Here is a 19,296-nt window from a genome sequence, read left to right as displayed (position 1 = left end):
TATTTAGGAGATCCCATGGTGAAAGCGTTTTCTCACCAAAATTGGCCGAATGTATCAATTTCAGGCTATGCAGTTCATCAGAAAGATCATCTCCTAAATCTTTTGGGTATCGCTGGACTAGTACAGCTGCTTGTTCTTGGATCTGGTCACCTGTCATTTCTTTGCAAGACCACAGTACACGAAAATTGTTACACAAAGAGCGCACTGATTGGAAGCGAACTGAGTAAGAATATACATTTAGTAATTCTTTATCCTCGGCCGCCGGGCCCCCTTTGGGGCCCTGGGCCCCAGGGCTCTGGCCCCTCCTGCCCTCCCCTCTCGCCGGCCCTGACTATTAGATTTCTTACGCTATTATTAAACATATTAGAATAGTAAAAGAGGATTGTTCGTGAAATAGTATATTTGCTCTTGATTTATAACTTTTTCATACGGAAAAAATTAAAATATTATTCAAGTTTTAAACTTTGCACTCTGCAAATATGTTGCCCTCTAGGCAATGGGACTAATGTGAAATGTGGACTAATGTGGACTAATGGGAAATGCTGCACTGTTAGCGGCGCTGAAAACTTACGATTCGATTCTAATATCGAATGATTTCGGTATCTTTATGTCGCTACGTAACCACCCTGGGTGCTAATGGGATCTTAATTGGACTTGAATTGAAAGTAGAACTATTTACCTAAGCGACGACGAAACTATGGATTCGATACTAATATCGACCTGTTTCTAGCATTTTTGATATGTATCCCGACAGTACTCTTTTTCCAGACTGTAAGAAATATAGTTAAAATTGCTCTAGATATATCAGAATTATGTTGAAATACACACATAAATCCACTTTTATATTCTGTATAAATAGAGAGTGAGCGAGCGAGCGAGCGAGAGAGGGCGACTCAAGGCATCACCACTTCCACATTGCAAAAGCATATATCAGGAATTGAATTGAAAATCTATGTAAAGACTTTCTGCTGTGGCATGCTTCATAAGGACAATTCCAGTCTGCTCACGTGACCTTTGGGGTTCATGAATTTTTTTGCGAGCGTTCCGACTTTGGATTCTCTGTTTATACCTTCTGTTTATGCATCGAATAAATTTTCAAGAACATAAATGACATTCTGTATTATGAATGTTGAGAATTACCCTCTATATGACAAATAGCTGCAAATAAATACACTACATGATTTATTTATTGCTATTGAACGAGTTTCTTAACTTGTATTTACATCCTCATATATAATACCGACCTACTGTGAAAATTATCTCAGATGTTATATTTTAAACATAGTAATTACTATGTTCTGCAATGATTGTTATATATACAGAACTTATGTATTCTAATGTATTATAATTTTATATAATTTTTCATGCATTGCGGAAAATATAATTTAAAAAAAATGATTAACCTAAACGGGATTCGAACTCTTAACCTCATGATTTGAAATCCGACAGCTTACCAATGAGCTAACACAAGGACTTCTAGAACTATGCTTCTAGCGATGTATAGCGGATCTCAAGATAATTATGACATTCATATCCATTACAAACGCTGTTTCTGTTCTACTTTGACTTTTATTTTAGTACTCAGGCGATAATTATGTTCTATTTCTTAACTTTGAGCATTCTTTTACATATGGAAAGATTCTTTAACGTATTTAAATGTTCCATTACGTATGGAGAGCTAAATGACAAACAAGCATGTGCTGACATTAAAAAAAAAAAAAAGGTTTCGAAATATTGTATTAAGTATTTCAATCAATGTTGCTTTTTTAAACACTTGGTAACAAGTCTTATTATATTTAAAAGAAGAAAAACACATCTGGAAACTTTTTCCCGATTGCAAAGGCTGGCTTGGAGGTTCGAACCTGGCTTACTTTTTCCCGAAGATACCCGAAGCTGGACTTAGAAAATTATTGCCTCAAAACACCAGTAAAGAATGCGCTCAACCTTTTTGAGACAAGGTGTACATAGGGTAATCTGTTCCGGCAGGATAAAAGTTGTGATTAAGATCGGACATAATTTTTGATTTTTAGCTATGAGTACTTACTCTCAAAGGATTTTTTTTTTTTCGTTCAGTTCGATGTCATACATTGGAGTTTTTGAACATACATATTTTCAAAAACGTTAAATTTAACTTCCTGCTCTGTAACTTATTCTGTCGTCCCGTTTTAGTACCAAGCCTGAGACGTGGGCCTGCAGTTTAAAGGTGGAATCGGAATTACCGTAATGCATTCAGTTCTCTCAAAATCGAACTTAGGGTTCCCAATTCTGGAAAATAAAATTACCGGCATCCCCTCAGAATTCTCTGATACAGGTCTAAAAGTGAAGTGTGTGTTCGGTCCCATCCATGGGAAGGAAATGTACTATCGTGGACGAAAGTGCATTAGCACCTGTATTCTGCATATCCTTAGTACATTCACTAAGCTTAATAGATACGTTGTGTTAAAAATGAGAAATTGAGGTCTGTATTGATCATTTTATTATATTTACCACTTCAAAATTATCGAAACAGATATAGAAAAATAAACTTTACGTGACAATTTTAGATTTAGGAGATGACTTTGTCCTAATAAAGTTGGGAGTGGAATGAGTTGTCATATGCGGAAGCTAGGGACTTGAAACTAAACAGTGCAACATTGTACTAAAGAAATTTCCAAGAGTTACTTGTGAACGAGCAATGACAAATTTATCGCTATAATTATGCCACAAAATTGATAAATTATACGCTTTCTATTGTTGGAAACAGTTTAACAATAAAATCTAATTACCAAATTTCTTATGTTAAATGAAAAAAGTGCTACAGATTACAAAAGAAGTTACATATTTGAAATTTGTATAAAGGCATTGTTGAGGAATTTTTCTTCTGCATTAGCTTTCAAAGTACCAGTCATAGACTGGTGAGAAGTTTGTACCGGTCACAGATCTTGAAATAACAGCCGTATTTCCGGCCAGGCCGGTGAAATACCGACAAGTTGGCAAGTCGAATCGGACCCAAGATCAAGGGCATCGAACTTTCGGTAAGGGCTTATCTTCCTAGTGGGTGACCGCGGTGGCTGTGGTTCAGCGTTTGTCTTGTGCGTTGGGTCCCTGGTTCGAGCTAAGTAAGCTTTGTGGTGTACAAACACAATGTGCGGGGTTTACTTGGGATTCTCCCGTTTCATTCCAACATTCCATTAATTTCTTAGTCTTTAGCCTACACGGTATAATGAGATGTAAAGTATTTGATTTAATGTTAATCTTGCTAGTATCAGTGCAAAAGCGTTAATTGCATATTTCACTACGTAATGTTAATAGATAGTATGGTTCTTGTATAGCAAGGATTAACTTCTAGGATTACGAAAAGTCTTTCTCTCTCTTTCTCTCTCTTTCTCTCTCTTTCTCTCTCTTTCTCTTTCTCTCTCTTTCTCTCTCTTTCTCTCTCTTTCTCTCTCTTTCTCTCTCTTTCTCTCTCTTTCTCTCTCTTTCTCTCTCTTTCTCTTTCTCTCTCTTTCTCTCTCTTTCTCTCTCTTTCTCTCTCTTTCTCTCTCTTTCTCTCTCTTTCTCTCTCTTTCTCTCTCTTTCTCTCTCTTTCTCTCTCTTTCTCTCTCTTTCTCTCTCTTTCTCTCTCTTTCTCTCTCTTTCTCTCTCTTTCTCTCTCTTTCTCTCTCTTTTCTCTCTCTTTCTTTCTCTTTCTCTCTCTTTCTTTCTCTTTCTTTCTCTTTCTTTCTCTTTCTCTCTCTTTCTCTCTCTTTCTCTCTCTTTCTCTCTCTTTCTCTCTCTTTCTCTCTCTTTCTCTCTCTTTCTCTCTCTTTCTCTCTCTTTCTCTCTCTTTCTCTCTCTTTCTCTCTCTTTCTCTCTCTTTCTCTCTCTTCTCTCTCTCTCTCTCTCTCTTTCTCTCTCTCTTTCTCTCTCTCTTTCTCTCTCTCTTTCTCTCTCTCTTTCTTTCTTTCTCTCTCTCTCTCTCGAAGACTGCGGTTGATGACCACTACTCAGGCATAACATTTTGTTTAGCTTAATTACCTCTATGGATTGGAACCAGGCCCGTAGCCAGCCCAAAAGTGGGGGGCGATCCAAGCATCATATAGTTCATTTGCAAGCCTACCGTGAACATTTTAGGGGGCCCCGGGCCCGCTAGATCCCCCTGAATACGGGCCTGATTGGAACTCCTCTCTCGTTATTTGCTAATATTGTAGAATTGTATATTTCTTACGTTAAGATTAAATTTTCCGTTTATTACCGGAGCAAACTTCAGTATCACATCAGAAAGAATCTTTTGGTTTTGAGTATAATACTACGTGTTTATACGTATTAACTTGTGGCTTGTAAGCTGTTGAATAGTCTTTCTGATCCTTGCGTCACAGTATCGGTTCAGTCTTGTCGGCTGCGGTTTTCAGTAATTGTATGTGTAAATCAGAAGAGACCTTGAGCACAAACAAGGGGACTGTTGTAGTAGTAACGGAGTTACCGTAGCTTATTCAACTGATGCTCTCATGGCAACAGAATAGGGGGCGGAAAAACTGCGACTGTAATCGTAGCAGGCCCATAGTCAGAGGGGTTAGAGCAGGCAATGTCAGTCTCAATTATTTTTAATTTTGTCTCTGAAACAAAACTTAGATTTAAATTGAAAACTATACACTTTATTTCAACCTAAAAGAATCCAGTTCAACTTGTAGACCTTGTACCAGGAAGGAGCGCTGTGATAGGAAGCTTACCTCTGGTGCGCGGGGTCTCTGGTTCTCTCTGGCCAAGCGAGATTGAGGACAAGTGTCGGTGGTTTTTCTCGGGGTACTCCAGTTTTCTCCCGCATTCTCCTTCCACCAATTCATTCACTGCGCTCTCATCTATTTTCCTTAGCCTAAAGAGCATAATCTTGAGCCAGAAAGACATGACTTAATGCTCTTATCGAAATGTCAGAATATTGAATTTCTTAATGACAAATAGTTTATTCTCCGAACACTTCCTCAGGGTTCATCAGTGTATCGCACCCCGTAGCTCAAGAACCACTTTAGACCAGTGGTTCTCAAGTTCACCTGGTACCTCCCTTATTCATACTTCATGGCCCCTCCTTCCCGCTCATTGGTCTTACGTGTTTTTTTTTTTTTTTTATATATATATACCTATTCTCAAATTTCAAATGCAGCATAGAATTCTCATATTTGTATAATTGCTGTTAACGTGACAAGTTATTGAAGGTCCGTGCTGTATACAGAAAGAGCATAAATGTACTAATTTTTGATAGCTTTGTGAAGTTTTGATTAGCATAATTTAATTTCTAATAACTAAAAAAAAAAATCTAATTATGGCTTTTTTAGGTATATTAGTCAAGCGGCTACAGCATCACACCTATTTATCCTAAGATCATGGTTCGTACTTCATTCTTTTCAGAAAAGAACAGCCTTTCAAACGGTACCACTTAAATTTCCCTATCATTTCCCTGAAGCGGGAAATTTTGAGATCGGGATTTTTCAAATTTTGAGCCCCACTTCAGCCCCCTGTTAACAGATCTCAATATCAACTATAAAATCCAAAGGTGTATACTACATGCATACAAAATTTCAAGCTTCTATCTTAAAGTAGGGGGGAAATATTTACCAGTGAGTCCCACAATGCCCCAGATTAGCACAAGACTCGGATCTCAGGTGAAAAAGTTTCCTGAGACATCCCTATTTATCCTAGGGTCCTGTTTTGTACCTCATTCTCTTCAGAATAGAACAGCCTCTCGAACAGTACCATTCACGTGTCATGTATGAGGCTGGAAAATCGAAGGAGATTTTTGGTAAAATTTCCTTCCTTCAGCTGCACCCCCTGTGTTAAAGCAGATCTGAAACAAATCTGAAAAATACTAATCGGTGAACTGAATGTTTGTGGGAAATTTGTCTTCTAGGTGCAAAAGCTCGCCCGCCAAAAATATGGGCCTAACAAAAATTTAAGTTACGACGTCATCAATCGAAGTCTCGACGCAGAAAGGCGTGAAAGCATACTTAACGTGTTCTACAATGCCTCTATGCTTGAAAAGACAAAATAAAACCCGAAATAAAAGGCTTGGATACTTTTTAATAGAATGGTGAGGACACTAATTTAGGATCTGAAAATAGATACTAGAACTTAAAAGGGTGAATAGAATTAGATGAGGAAAGTGTCAAATATAATTTCTGGATTTTAAACCTAAATTGTAAATGGCTATTACAGGTGGTATTTTCATAATTTTGCCAACTTTCCGCAGGTTGGGAACCACTACCTTTAACCATACTAATACAAATTTAATATGCTAATGATTGAGATATTCATAAAATACTTAAGTTATTGTTTATCTATACAAGGATTTCAATTAGTGTGATGGAAGTTTTTGTAATGACTTGCTGTTTGTTGTAACAGCGTTGTATAACATTTGTGAAGGTTAAACAGTAGTGTTGATGTGAATAGTTAACACTTGCTCGTAATGAACATTCAGTGACGAGTGGAAGTCAACGAACCGTAGAAACCAGCTTTTACTTCTCTGTTCAGTGTTAATTATGTCAATAGAGGTGTGTGAGACGTCACAAGTGTTCCTTTATAGTGTATTCCCCCATCTGCCGCATTAGCTCAAGTTATGCAGAATATTACAGCGTATGTTACATGAAGTACGAAGGCCATTCGGAAAGTAACTTGATGGGTTTAAAAGAAACAAAGAATAAGAGAATTTATTATATACATCTGAAAACTACTTTTGCTTGTTTCAGTTTCCATAAACATTTACACTTAAATCTCTGCACTATGTTAAAAATTCCATCAGCACAAAAATTTCCTGCCTGTGACCGCATCTTTCAGCTCGTCGCAGAGGCGCTGAGGTCCAAGCCACTTCCTCATATGCATGAAGAAATAAGATTTTTCACGGACTTTTTCTATAAATTTTCTGAACTAGTTCATTAGTGATCAGTGATGGCCTGTCACACCTATGTCATGAATATTTGTTCGTCCACTTTCAAATGAACGAATCCATACATGAACAACTCCGTCACTCATCACACTTGGTGCATACACGGCACAGTTCCCGATGAATAGCTGCCGCCGAGTACGGTTTTGCCGTAAGAAAACTTAGAACAGCTCGCACCTCGTACTTGACGGAGTTTTCTATTGCAGCACACATTTTGAGACTGCAAAAGTGGAGCTAGTGGCAAGACAACCTTCAATCTACCACGGATGGTTGCAGACTGATCTATCACTCACGTCTGTGCGAAGATGGTACCGCTGCTCCGCTACTTCACGAACTGGACAATCGGAAACTACTTTCCGAACGCGCCTCGTAGGAAGTTTCAATTTTTAATTACTCAATTTCATATTTTTCTTCTCCGCCTAGTTCTACTGTAGTTCATAAACGAAGAAAGTTTGAACGAGAATATTGAAAAAATATACAGGGTGGTCCAAAAGTATGTATACACCTCTGCATTGATCAAGTATCACATACTAGTTTATGGGTTTTTCTTCGACTCTTCCGAGCTAAATGTAAATAAAAACACATTAAGAACAAATAACTGTCTACCTGATGGGTAACTATAAGAAACGATATAAAATGCAATGAGCTGATCAGTACGGTACCGTACTGTATACCTACTTTTGGGCACCTTGTGTAAAGTAAGCCGAATAAAACTTTCCTCTTCAAAGATCTTGATTAGTTTTGTTAAAATCCGTATGGATGTGCAAGTGGGACTCAGTTTTACGTCTAGTGCCTGATTAAAGGCACAAGATTTTTCACATGCTGATTTTTTCATTATAGTTTGAATTTTACGTGTTAGTACTAGATGTTCAGTCATGTATTGGAGCCCTATAGGATAGATTAGTCTGACATTTGTCAACCAAAACTACACGAGACCGAGAAATAGTTGGATATTCATAATACCAAAAATGCGTTTAGTTTATTCTAATTTTTAGATCCTGTATTTATGGAGGTCGATCGTAGTTACACAATGTATAGTATACGTATTCTTATTTGTATTAAGTGCTAACATTAAGTGAAAACGGCAGGATTGGTGAGTCTATAAGCTGGCTATTACTTGTTTCTACAGATCTGCAAAGTCGGTGAGAGTGAGGAGAAGCACTTTATGGAACTTTACCAAATATACAGTGTGTTTAAGAAGTATCAAACCTTATTTCCCCACGTAAATCGAGGCGTGGGAGACTTCAGTGTACATGTAGAGGAGACAATCATGCGCAGTCATTTTACAGCCCGAAGTCGCTCTGTCGGCCAACGTGTAAAGACGTGAACGGTCTTCGGATTTTTTTTTTTTTAAATGACAGAACCTTAGCAGCGATGTTGCATCAGATTTTGCTAAGTTAGGCGATACCCAAGCGGAAAGCATTCCATCGGATCGGTACATTCGATTTTGAACGAAAATTGGGCATGAATGTCCGAAATTCGATTCAGGCTTTCATCGCCAAACATTGTCATGCTCTCTACTCTACTCGCGCCTGAGACTTTTGGTTATTTTCTAGGCTGAAAATGCCATTGAAAGGGGACCCAATTTGAGTCAAGAGAAGATATTATGCGGAATGCGACACTCAACATTCTAAAAACTGCGTTCCAGAATGGCGCCGAGAGAAGTGTGCATTACCAAGGAGGTTACTTTGAAGGCGGTTAATTTGGAATTTCCAAATCAAATGTATTTTTGCCAACCAAAAGTTCGATATTTTTTGAACACACCTGTCTTACGAATAATCAAAGCAGGCGACAGCAGTCTGGTAGTGGGTAGATTTATATTTAAAATATTTGCATTTGCCTGATAAATTCAGATAGGTTGGCCTATAGCTGTCACTGTTGGACTGCCACTTCGTCAATGTTCAACCCCCAGATGCAGGTCTCATCTAGGCCGTAAGACCCAGGTGTTAGCTCAGCCTCAGAAAGCTAGTAATGCAGACAATACTGGACCCAGTCAATGAAATAACTGAAAATTCAATTATTGCGAGGGATTAGTATTTGTGGACTCCGTAGTGTTAGGCTTGTAATTTTAAAATATAAATTTAATTTCTACGATTAACATATTCAGAAGTTAATTTTTAATTGTTAAAATCGGTAACAAAATTCCCTCTTGAACTGTGAAATATTTATCTTAATACGAAAGTCGTTCAATAAGTCCTTAGGGAAGGGTAAACGAAAACAATTTTCGGTAGACCTTTATTTTTCAATATAATCGTTTAGCTCGACGCACTTTTCCTAGTTTCAACTTTTTAAAGCCTACCAGAAAAAAAGTAGAATTTTGGAGTCCTCAAAATACGAATCTATCTGGGCAATGACAGCGTCGTTCGATGTGAAGTTTTCCGTCGAGCAGTTTTTTAAATTTAGAAAGTCACTGGGGGGGCAGATATGGTGGATACGTTGGATGTTATAATTCGAATTTTAATTCCATTATTTTAGATATCAATCTCGTTAAATTTTATTCTCCAGTGATATCTTGCCGAGGTTTTTCTCAAACCTAATTTTTCATGCAAAATTGAACTTACCTTGTGATATGCCTATGGTCGCAACTACTTCGCGCACTTTAATTCGTCAATCACCCAATATCGTGGAGTTTGTCAATCATTTTAAAGGAAGTCACTTCCATTGGACGCCCCGAACGATGTTAATCATTGTGGTCATACGACCACGTTTACTAATTTACCCAGTTGTAAACTCTCAAACACAGCAGCAGATGTGCCATGAATTTCACCCAACTCGACTTTAAATACTAATAACCGCATCAAATTTCTTTCTTTCAATTTTTTCTAAATAAACACAAGTTAGTTTGTTTGAATCTACTATAACAGTGAAACCATGCCACCGACGTAGCTCAAACTTTGTCTATTGAGTAATGACTTTTATTAAAAGCAAACCTTGTATGATACTATGAGTGCCATCTTTCGAATTTTCTATGAACTTTTTAAACGACCCTCGTATAAGTAATAAGACAGTAAAATTAACGTAAGTTTTGTTTAAAAAAACTTCTTCATACTAATGGCCTATTTTCTTCCATGCTCTCAAGTTACTTGTTAAAAACAATTTCAAATTGCAAGAAAATTCTTGGGGCCGTGGTGGCTCAGTGGTAGAGCGTTCACCTCTGGTGCTTGGGGTCTCGGGTTCAAACCCTGCTCCTGCCAAGTGAACTCTGTGGTGGACAAATACCGTGTGCGTGGGTTTTCTCGGTTCTCCAGTTTCCTCCCACTTTTTTTCATTCCACCATTTAATTCATCTCTCATCAGTCTCCTTTGGCCTAATCGGCATAAACGTGGGACGAAAAACTCAAATTTCATTTTTTTTTGCAAGAAAATTCTTATTGCGTACACTTTAGTAAAATTTAAATTTAATCTTTCCATATATTTAAGAAGTTAGTTTCGTAAGTGTAGCCTTAAGATTGTTTTTCCGACTGTGGTTGTAATCTGCTATGCAGGTGGAATTAAAACAAGAATATTGAAATGTCTTACAACATTTGTAAGAATACTCATATATAATTAATAAACATTAAATTGTCATATGAACAATATAAAGATGTAATATTGTCAAAGAGGGAGCCGATAGGTCGAGGTAAACCTGTTTAAGTCAGGGGAATTAAGATCTCTGTAGAACTAACATAATCTAGTTCAGTGTTCGTAGTTTGAGGGAAATTTCCATAGACGAGGGAAATGTTATGGGTAAATTTACCAGAAAGGGAATTTCTCCCATAGAACTTGAAGATGAGAAATTCAAGCTACGTTAATCTTATCACAACTTCAGTCATCGGTATTGGACGCTCTACAAAGTAGAGAAAATTTGAAGAGAAAATTCAGTTCAGGGAAATTTTCTTAAGAGAACCTACGATTATGATCTAGTTCAGCATTCGCAATCAGATTGGTAAGAGCTTTTCAAGGGTAGGAAGAGTCCAGCATTTTCTCTATTAAACGTAAAGTATTTCAAATGTTCTCGCACTCGCAGGATTAGCATATGTGACTTTAGCAACTACTCGTAACAGCATCCCTTGATACCGCAATCTCTGCAGACGCTCCACACCCTTTTTTAATTTTTAAATATTTATATTGTGTGGTCGTCTTGGTTTATTCATGCTGCAACATCTCTTCCACACTTGGTTGACTATTTGTTGCTGTGCGGCTCTGAAACGTCAGTTCACGCGAGCAAGAATTTCAGCTTTGGCGTCTGTAGTGTTGAAACATTATATCCACCTTTTTGTAAACTTGTACCTCTTATTTTAAACACTGGAAGGAAGCTGATTTATACTTTAACGTAACACATATGGTAGTGGAAGCTATGCACGTAGAACGCCTGGAATATAAATACTTGTTCTGAAGTCACTTTACTATGTTACTGAAATTTTCTTGTAAGTTGAAAACCAGCGCATGTAGGTAATATTCGGAATTTCGCTTTTTCAAGGAAACTAATCTACAGTTTTCGGTTGCGGCATTGATCTCTAAAGTATAAGCTGTAATATTGAACACTTTAAAGTACATTCAGACTTATTGATTCTCCACCTTTGACTTCTGAACTTAAGAATACATGAAATGTACTTTTATTCAAACAGGAAGTGGTAGAAATGTTTCCCCAGTTTCCATAATGCTTCCTATAGAGCGAAAACTGCCTAGAAACTAGTTTCAGCATTCCAAGAACAGGTTAATTATCAGCTTATCCCTCTAAAACTGAAAGTGATGGATCTTATATACCTTTATAGAGTGCATGTAAATTCTAAAATGCTGTATTATAACTTACTTTGGGGAATGTATGGCTATTTTATGACTTACATGTTAAATCTGTTTTGCCCTAAGAAGAGTAAGGCTACCTGTATCTCTGACGAAGTAGTAGTACTATCACTGCCTATTTTGAAACCTCCACCAATCACGTTCTACATTAGCATTTAACGGATGGGGGAGGAGGGGTGCGTCCGAAGATGAAACGCTAATTGATAAGAACTCCTTGAGCTGAATGATAGGCGTTAGTGTGAAGTCATGCGTAATTTTCGAAAACAAACCTTTATGTACTGTATCTTGATGCTGTAAGATTACCACGCCATCTATAAGGTCACTGATATTGGAGTAAAATATACCCTGAGCAAACGTTTGATACTAGCAAGTTGACAGTACACATCATGATTCATCAGTCCCAAATTCAGGAACTGACCAAGGGCCGGGCAAACCGGCGACTGCCCGGGGCGTTAGTCAAGAGGTGCCAAAACTACTCAAAAAGTAAATTTTATAACGTATATTCTACTGACTTCCTAGTTTGTATTTTGTAAAGTATCGTATATTCTTGTAAAGATTAAAAATAAAGTTTAAAATATTAAAATTACTGTAGTAAAATGTAAAATATAGGCTAGGACTAGGGGGCGCCAGTCACTTTGCCTGGGTGAAAATTTTGCTTTGGCCCGCCTCTGCCCAAATTGATTAACTCTTTAACTTGATTATTTTGAGTATCAATCGAAACACTGATATGCTTTGAGGGTGAAACTTGGTCTGTTTTCGAGAAGACAGAACTAATTTCTATGGCATTAAAATGTACCCTTGTCAATAAGAGATGAGAAAGTTGACAAACGCTTAAACGTTGAGTTCAGTCTACAAACTAGATGAATTATAAACGCAAATTAAGGGTGTTAAGGGTGAAAGGAAATATACCGGTAAATTTAGACGTTATTCTCTATACTAAACGAAGCAAACCAGCATTGTAGTTGATTTAATAGTCCAAAGATCTGATTCTGCCTCTATTTGATTTAGCATCATCTATAGGAAGTTCGCCTTGAAACGGTCCAGTCAGGGTACAAAATCCTGGTGAGTTAAGAGTAGTTCCTCTCTAATATTTTTCGAAACAATCCCCTCCACTTGTAATTTGCTAGAGGGAGTGAACAAAGTGACGAAGTTTTTTTTAAAATGTATTTTCGGGTAAAGTAGTTGTTAGATCCCTAATCCTTTACTGTCCAAATATTTCAGTGCGAAGAGGTTTAAACACATACTTCAGCTGTTGATTTCAGTTTAATCAGTGGAAAAAGGGCTTTAGTCAAGCAGCTCACTGATACAGGGTATCAAATTTCAATTTCGTGTTAGGCCTTCAAAGCATTCGGTGAGCAGGGGCGTAAATAAGGGTCCCGCAGACACCGCATTGCAGGGGGCCCAAGCCATCACGGGGCCCCCAATTCGTGATGTAGAACGTAGAGAAGGGGGCCGCATTCCACGTTGTCTGCGGGGTGGCCCCCAAGACCTTAGTTACGCCACTGTCGGTGAGTCTTTGTCCGTTGATTTTGTAATGATCGTTGATTTGTAAATTTAAACACTAATTTTTTACTTGTTCAAGTGTAAAACTCAAATACAGTATGAAGTATTGGCAATATATCACAAATGTCTGCACCCGGACATCTTTTGTAGTATACTTCGCTTTAAGTTCAAGCTGTGATGCATGTGGTAACTAGTTCAGCTTGTAGAGGTTTATTCTGTTCATCGTAGAAGAAATTGTGGCACGATAAGGGTCAATTAGGACTAAGCACGCACTTGATCCGGGTCATTGGATGCCCTTGACAATAACAAGCGGTAGAGAGTACATTGCCTTTTCGTATCACAGCTACGAGATTTTTTCTTTTTAAGCTAGTATTCTATCTATACAAGTTTCAATATGATTACTAACGGGTTGATATGATATATTAAAACGGAATTCTCATTCCATTCAATATTAAGAGCGGTGAACGGTTCTAACTTGGAATCAGACATGTACGCGGGGATTTCGGAAGGGAACCAAAACTTTTGAGATCAAAATTCAATGAGTAAAATTAAAATTTGTAAAATCACCCCTAAAATTGAGTTTATGGATGTCAGGATTTTGGAGGGAGTCCGAATCCCAGGGCACCCTGCTCTGCGTCCATATGGTGGTTCGTGGGTCAACAGAACGTTGCCCTCTGACCCACTCAGCTAAGTGCAATTTAGACAGCATCTTCTGAACACTAGTGAATTTGTCTTTACTTTCAATGCCTCAATTTTCCTTATTAATTCACCCGGGTTCGATTCCCGGCGGGAGCTCATGTGGTTTGGATTCCACGTTAATCAGTAGGTCCACGTCTCATATAGTCTCGCTGCTGAAATTTTCACTAATTCTTGAGTTTTCCATTGGGCAAACGCACTTCTACTTCCTGTAGTATAAAAGTGTTTTTAATCACTTGAACAGCCTAACCGTTTGGTTGTGGCAAGAAGTAATTTGAATGGCAGACCTAATTTTACCCCCTTGTGGTTACACCCCTGTTCATAGAATTGTTAGGTTGATTAAATTGGGATTTCTAGTTTGATGCGAGCCACCAAAGGCAATAAATTCGGTAGGTTTAAATGAATTACAGTTTTAAAGGTATTTAAAATTTCCTTAGATCTGATTACTCTCTCACTTAATTTGCTTTATATATGAAATTGCGTAAAATGATTAACACTTAACAGGGAAAGCTGTCTTCAGAAGAAATATGGACGCTCTAAAAGCCATCCAAGCCTATGGTTGTGTATTCATATTTGAGTAGGTTTATAAAGTTTTATAAACCAAACTAATACCTTTCCGTCCAGATGTTTATATACCACGTCCATCCTTGGTGGAGCGCTTGGCTGACCGTCTCGAAGGGGTTAAACATTAAAATTGAGTGCAACAAAATCTGATTTTCAGAAAAGGGAATTTTGAATAATTTAAAGAAACGAGTAGCCGAAATTTTCAAAGAAACCGAAAAGTTGGATTCATTCACCACCAAAGAACAGTTTTTAAGGCACCTAAAAAATATTAATTTATTAATTTTTAATTTAATAAAGATCGAAATTCTTGTAGCCACAAGACTAACAAATAAGGGGCTAAGGAAAACTCAGTATGTCATTGGATGCTGAGAAATATCAGGATATACTAATTACGCTAATTTGGCAGACGATAGGTTCTATGCCGCAGTTTTGATTCTCTCTTCAATCCAGAGATTTAGTTAAATATGTAGATATCTGCACAAAACCTTAATGAATAAAGCAACACACTGATTTTAGGTTACTTTATACACGCGGACTTTTAACATACAGTCCAGTCAAGTGTTCGAAGTAGAATCTGCACCAGATTAGGTGGATAAACCAGCAATTTAGTACTACCGAATAGCCAATTAACACTTCAGCCCAGGTTTGATTCCCGGGGAGCCATGCGGTAGCTGCTCTAGCCCGGGGCCGTGGGGCCTAAGCCTCCCAGTTTTTTTTAATAACAAAAATAATTTAAGGTATTTATATTTTTAAAAGTTTATAGTAAACTCGTGTCAGTCTGGGATCTGGCTGGTGCCCCTCAGTTTTTACCTTCTAAATCCGCCTCTAGAGCCATGATAGTTAGTAATGCAGTCGAATAAATTTGAGTAACTTAGTTTTAGAGGCAGAAATAAGATATTTTAATTGATGTTCTGACCGCATATTACCGAACTTAAAATAGTGTGGCCGGCCGTTAGCTGCTCCTGTCAATTTATAAGAACCAGCTGTCTGCTGTAGCTGAATAGCAATACATTGTACTTTTTAATATTGGGTAGAAATTGATTCCCCCTCAAAATTTTCCCCCCATCAACTCGACTTGTCACCTTCTCGTTTAAGAAAAAATCTTAAATGTTCTATGAGAGAGAGAGAGAGAGAGAGAGAGAGAGAGAGAGAGAGAGAGAGAGAGAGAGAGAGAGAGAGAGAGAGAGAGAGAGAGAGAGAAACGACAACGTAAAGGCACACAAGTGACATGGAAGATGCACATTGTATGAAGGAAACTTGGAACACCTAAAATCAGTTAATCAACAATGTGTATTGTTGGTATGGTGAAAGCCTAAGGCAACAGCGTACTGAACGGACAACATTGCTTTTTCATTTAACAGAAACGCATACCATTGTAGAGTGCAAATTGCCGGTGCGATTGGAAAAAATAAAATTGTAGATTGTGAACCGCCTATTTTTACTGGTAACTATTTTATTTTCTGCTAATTTTTTCGTGGGGCCGCAGGTTCGGTGGTAGTTCACCTCTGGTACGTGGGATTCCGGGTTCGATCCCAGCTCGCGCCAAATGGACTTTGTGGTGGATAAAGTGTGCGTGGGATGTCTTGGGGTTCTTCCGTTTCCTCCCACTCGCTTCATTTCCCATTTAGTTTCTCATCACTGTCTCATAGGCCACGCAGCCTTTGCGTTGGACGTGGAACTCCGATTTCAAGATATTTTTTCGTAACTATTCTACTGAGTTGGCTTATGGCCCCGGAATTTTGATACGCCCTGTATGACGCCAGGCCGTATTTAATAGGACTTGGCCACTCAGGACCATCTGAAAATGCTGCCACTCAATACCATTTTGCCGCAAAATTTCTGTAGTTTCCAAAACTAGAGCATGGAAAAAAAGATCCTCTAGAAAATTTACCAATTGCGACTCATGTTCGCACATGCGTGAATACAGGCTTGTATGCAAGGGCGCAGATTTCTCAAACTTTGTGGGCCCATTCATAAAAAAAAAGTACATATAACAATACATAAGAAAAATGCATATAAAAATACAAATTCAAAAAAAATACAGGGGACCACGTGAGCTTTGTTGAGGTCCAGGCCCCCGGACCCTCAAGGATCGGTGCCCTTGTTGGTATGACTAATACTGATATTTCAGGTAGGCCTATGTTCTATAGAGCTAAAAGTAACTTCTGGTAAGAACAAATGCACGGATCGCACTCGCACATCACCTAATTGAGAGTTCCTAACCCTTTGTGGGCTAAACACAAATTTTATATATTTATGACTTTTACGTGGCGAAGTTAAGGCTCTGCAGCCTTCTCCGAGCACTTAACCACGTGCATACATTATGTATTTTTTTTTTTTAAAAAAAAAGCACGATTATATAGAAAATATTAATTACAATAAGAAAAGTACCGAACCACATAAAATTCCTATACAATTAAGAATCTGAGATGGTAACTTGTAATTTGTATATTTGCATAATTTGTCTTAATCCGGATTAATTTTCTTCTGATAGAATCAAGACGCCTAAACACTTGTTGCTAACGTCTTGTTTTGGTATGCAACAAACTTGAATACTGTGACATTAAGACCTTCACCTTGGACTTGTTTCAGTTCTTATCGCGTACAGTTAAGTTTTTATTTAGGCTGCAGAGTAAAGTCTACCGGGAACTTTTCTAGAGATAAGAAAACTTGTCTAGAACACAGAAAAATAACCTACTGACAATTTTTATCTTTGTCAAATAGTTGACAAACAATCCTCCATATAAATATTATGTAGCATGGAGTAGTTTTTATCTATAGACCTGGTACTTTGGTTCATAGTTCTAGAATTTCATTGATAACGAAAGAGATGTCATTTGTATGCATTTAAATGTTAAACATACATCCACGTCAGGAGAGAATAAAGAACTGAAGTGTTTATATCAGGAAGTTATCCCACCAGAAACTACTTTGTTTCCTAATTAAGAATAACAAATCAAAGTATTTCTTACCAAGCTATGCAATATGTCGGCTTTACAATAATAATAATGATAAATGATAAAATTTTTATTATTCGTCTTTTGTGGCTGTAATTTAAGTTAGCGCTGAAGATCTAGGTCAGCGTTTCCCAACCGGTGTGCCGTGAATGGGCCGCTGGTGTGCCGCGAGTAAATCGAAACAAAATTATTAATTCTATAGCAATTAAATTGTAAGACATAGGGGGGAAATGTATTTCACATTACTATGAACCTCTAATATGAATCTACAATTTTAAGTTTCATACCGCGTTACTTTTCTGTATATTTTTAATATTGAAAAAAGTATTTATCATTGTTATGACCATTATTCCTTCTTTATTGTTGCAGACTATTTCGTAACTTGAAATTTTAAAATATTCAATCCTTTTGACAAAACAAACATGCATACGAATTACCTACATTTGTGTTTTAAAAGTAAGAGATTTGTTTGTTCGTTCGTTATTTAGTAATTTTCCTTAGTGAAGGTTGGATACAGAAAGTGTATTTTTAAAAAACTGTCCCATTATTTCATTGCAATTGTTTATTTTTTTTAAAATTAGAATGAAAAATAAACATAATGTTTTACCACGGTGGAAAACCAGTGATCGAGCTTTCTACTCTGTGAGGAGATCAGTAATCGCAGAAAAAGACTACGGGTATTTTATATTTACATATAATAAAATCTATTAGTGTGCCGCGAGAATTCAAGTTACACCCGTAGTGTGCCGCAAGTTGAAAAAGGTTGGGAAACTCTGATCTAGGTTTATTTCTCGGGGAGAGTTCATGTTCGGAACCTACGGTAAGTTGTAGGTCCCCACTGGATCTGTTCTGAACGACTCGTAACTCCAAACGAATCAACCAATCGTACTGCTGTCCTTCCGTTGGTGGGTATCAAAGTAAATAAGTTAAACTTTAGTGTCTCGAGAGTGCCATTTCTACCAGTTTCGGGTGGTTGTAACCGGAAGTGGCAATCATAGTCTAATAACTGAGGAAATTTCACTTCTGATTTCAATGTTAATCTCCATAGGGCACAAACAGCGAGAAATCTTTATTATTATTATTATTATTATTATTTCAAACTAGCCAAAAATAATCTTCCCTTATCTCAATTCAAGCCAGATGTGGAGCATATCGCAAGCAATAAACCCGTTTGGGGAGACTCAAAGTACATATTTTCATTACTTTATTAAATTTACCATAGAAGAGATTGATAAACCGACACAAACTAAATTTGTCTAATGCCAGTAACCCGCCTAAGGTACTGTTATTGTCGTCTAGTGCAGTGTTTCTGTGTGGGTCGCGAGAAATTCTTCCTCTTAATTGTGAAAATTTTATTTTAACGCAAACATATGTTGTAAAGTAAGTACCATTCAAAAAATGAAAATTGAAAGTTTGTTAATGAGGTGAAGAGTAAGTGCTTACTCAGATCCCTGCCCTGTTGTACGATAAGTAAAGATGCTGCCTTAGGATGGAAAGAGAATGGGTGAGTCAAAATCTATCATGGGGTAAGGCATTGCGTTGAGAATAGTGTTAGCTCTGTTACCTTTATATGAAAAAAATTAAATACGATTTACAAAATTTAATTGGTTTGAAATACCACCATTACGTACAATGACAATATGTATTTGAATAAAAGTAGATAGGCCACAAAGTACTTTTTAGTATTTAATATGGGTCGCGGTAACAAGATTTGAGAACCACTGGTCTAGTGCATAGGAATGAGATCTCACACAATATTTCACCCCTGGTTGATTAAGTCAGCACGAACTCGCCTACTTCGTAGGTTTCTTGTTCGATCCCAGATTGTAAAAGTTTGCGGTGGTGTTCTAGTTTTCCTCCCTCATTTTCATTCCAATATTTCCATCACTTTTAACATTAGTCTCCT

General features: G+C 37.5%; 1 protein-coding gene across 1 annotated transcript in view; it reads left to right on the top strand.

Annotated features, from left to right (window-relative positions):
* fabp (fatty acid binding protein) overlaps positions 1-19,296 on the top strand; it is a 62,823-nt gene that overhangs the window by 22,511 nt on the left and 21,016 nt on the right. The gene's annotated exons all lie outside the window — the stretch shown is intronic.

This window comes from Thermobia domestica, chromosome 8 (genome assembly GCF_964235325.1).
Source record: "Thermobia domestica chromosome 8, izTheDome1.hap1.1, whole genome shotgun sequence".
NCBI lineage: Eukaryota > Metazoa > Arthropoda > Insecta > Zygentoma > Lepismatidae > Thermobia > Thermobia domestica.
This window is presented reverse-complemented; position numbering and strand designations above follow the sequence as displayed.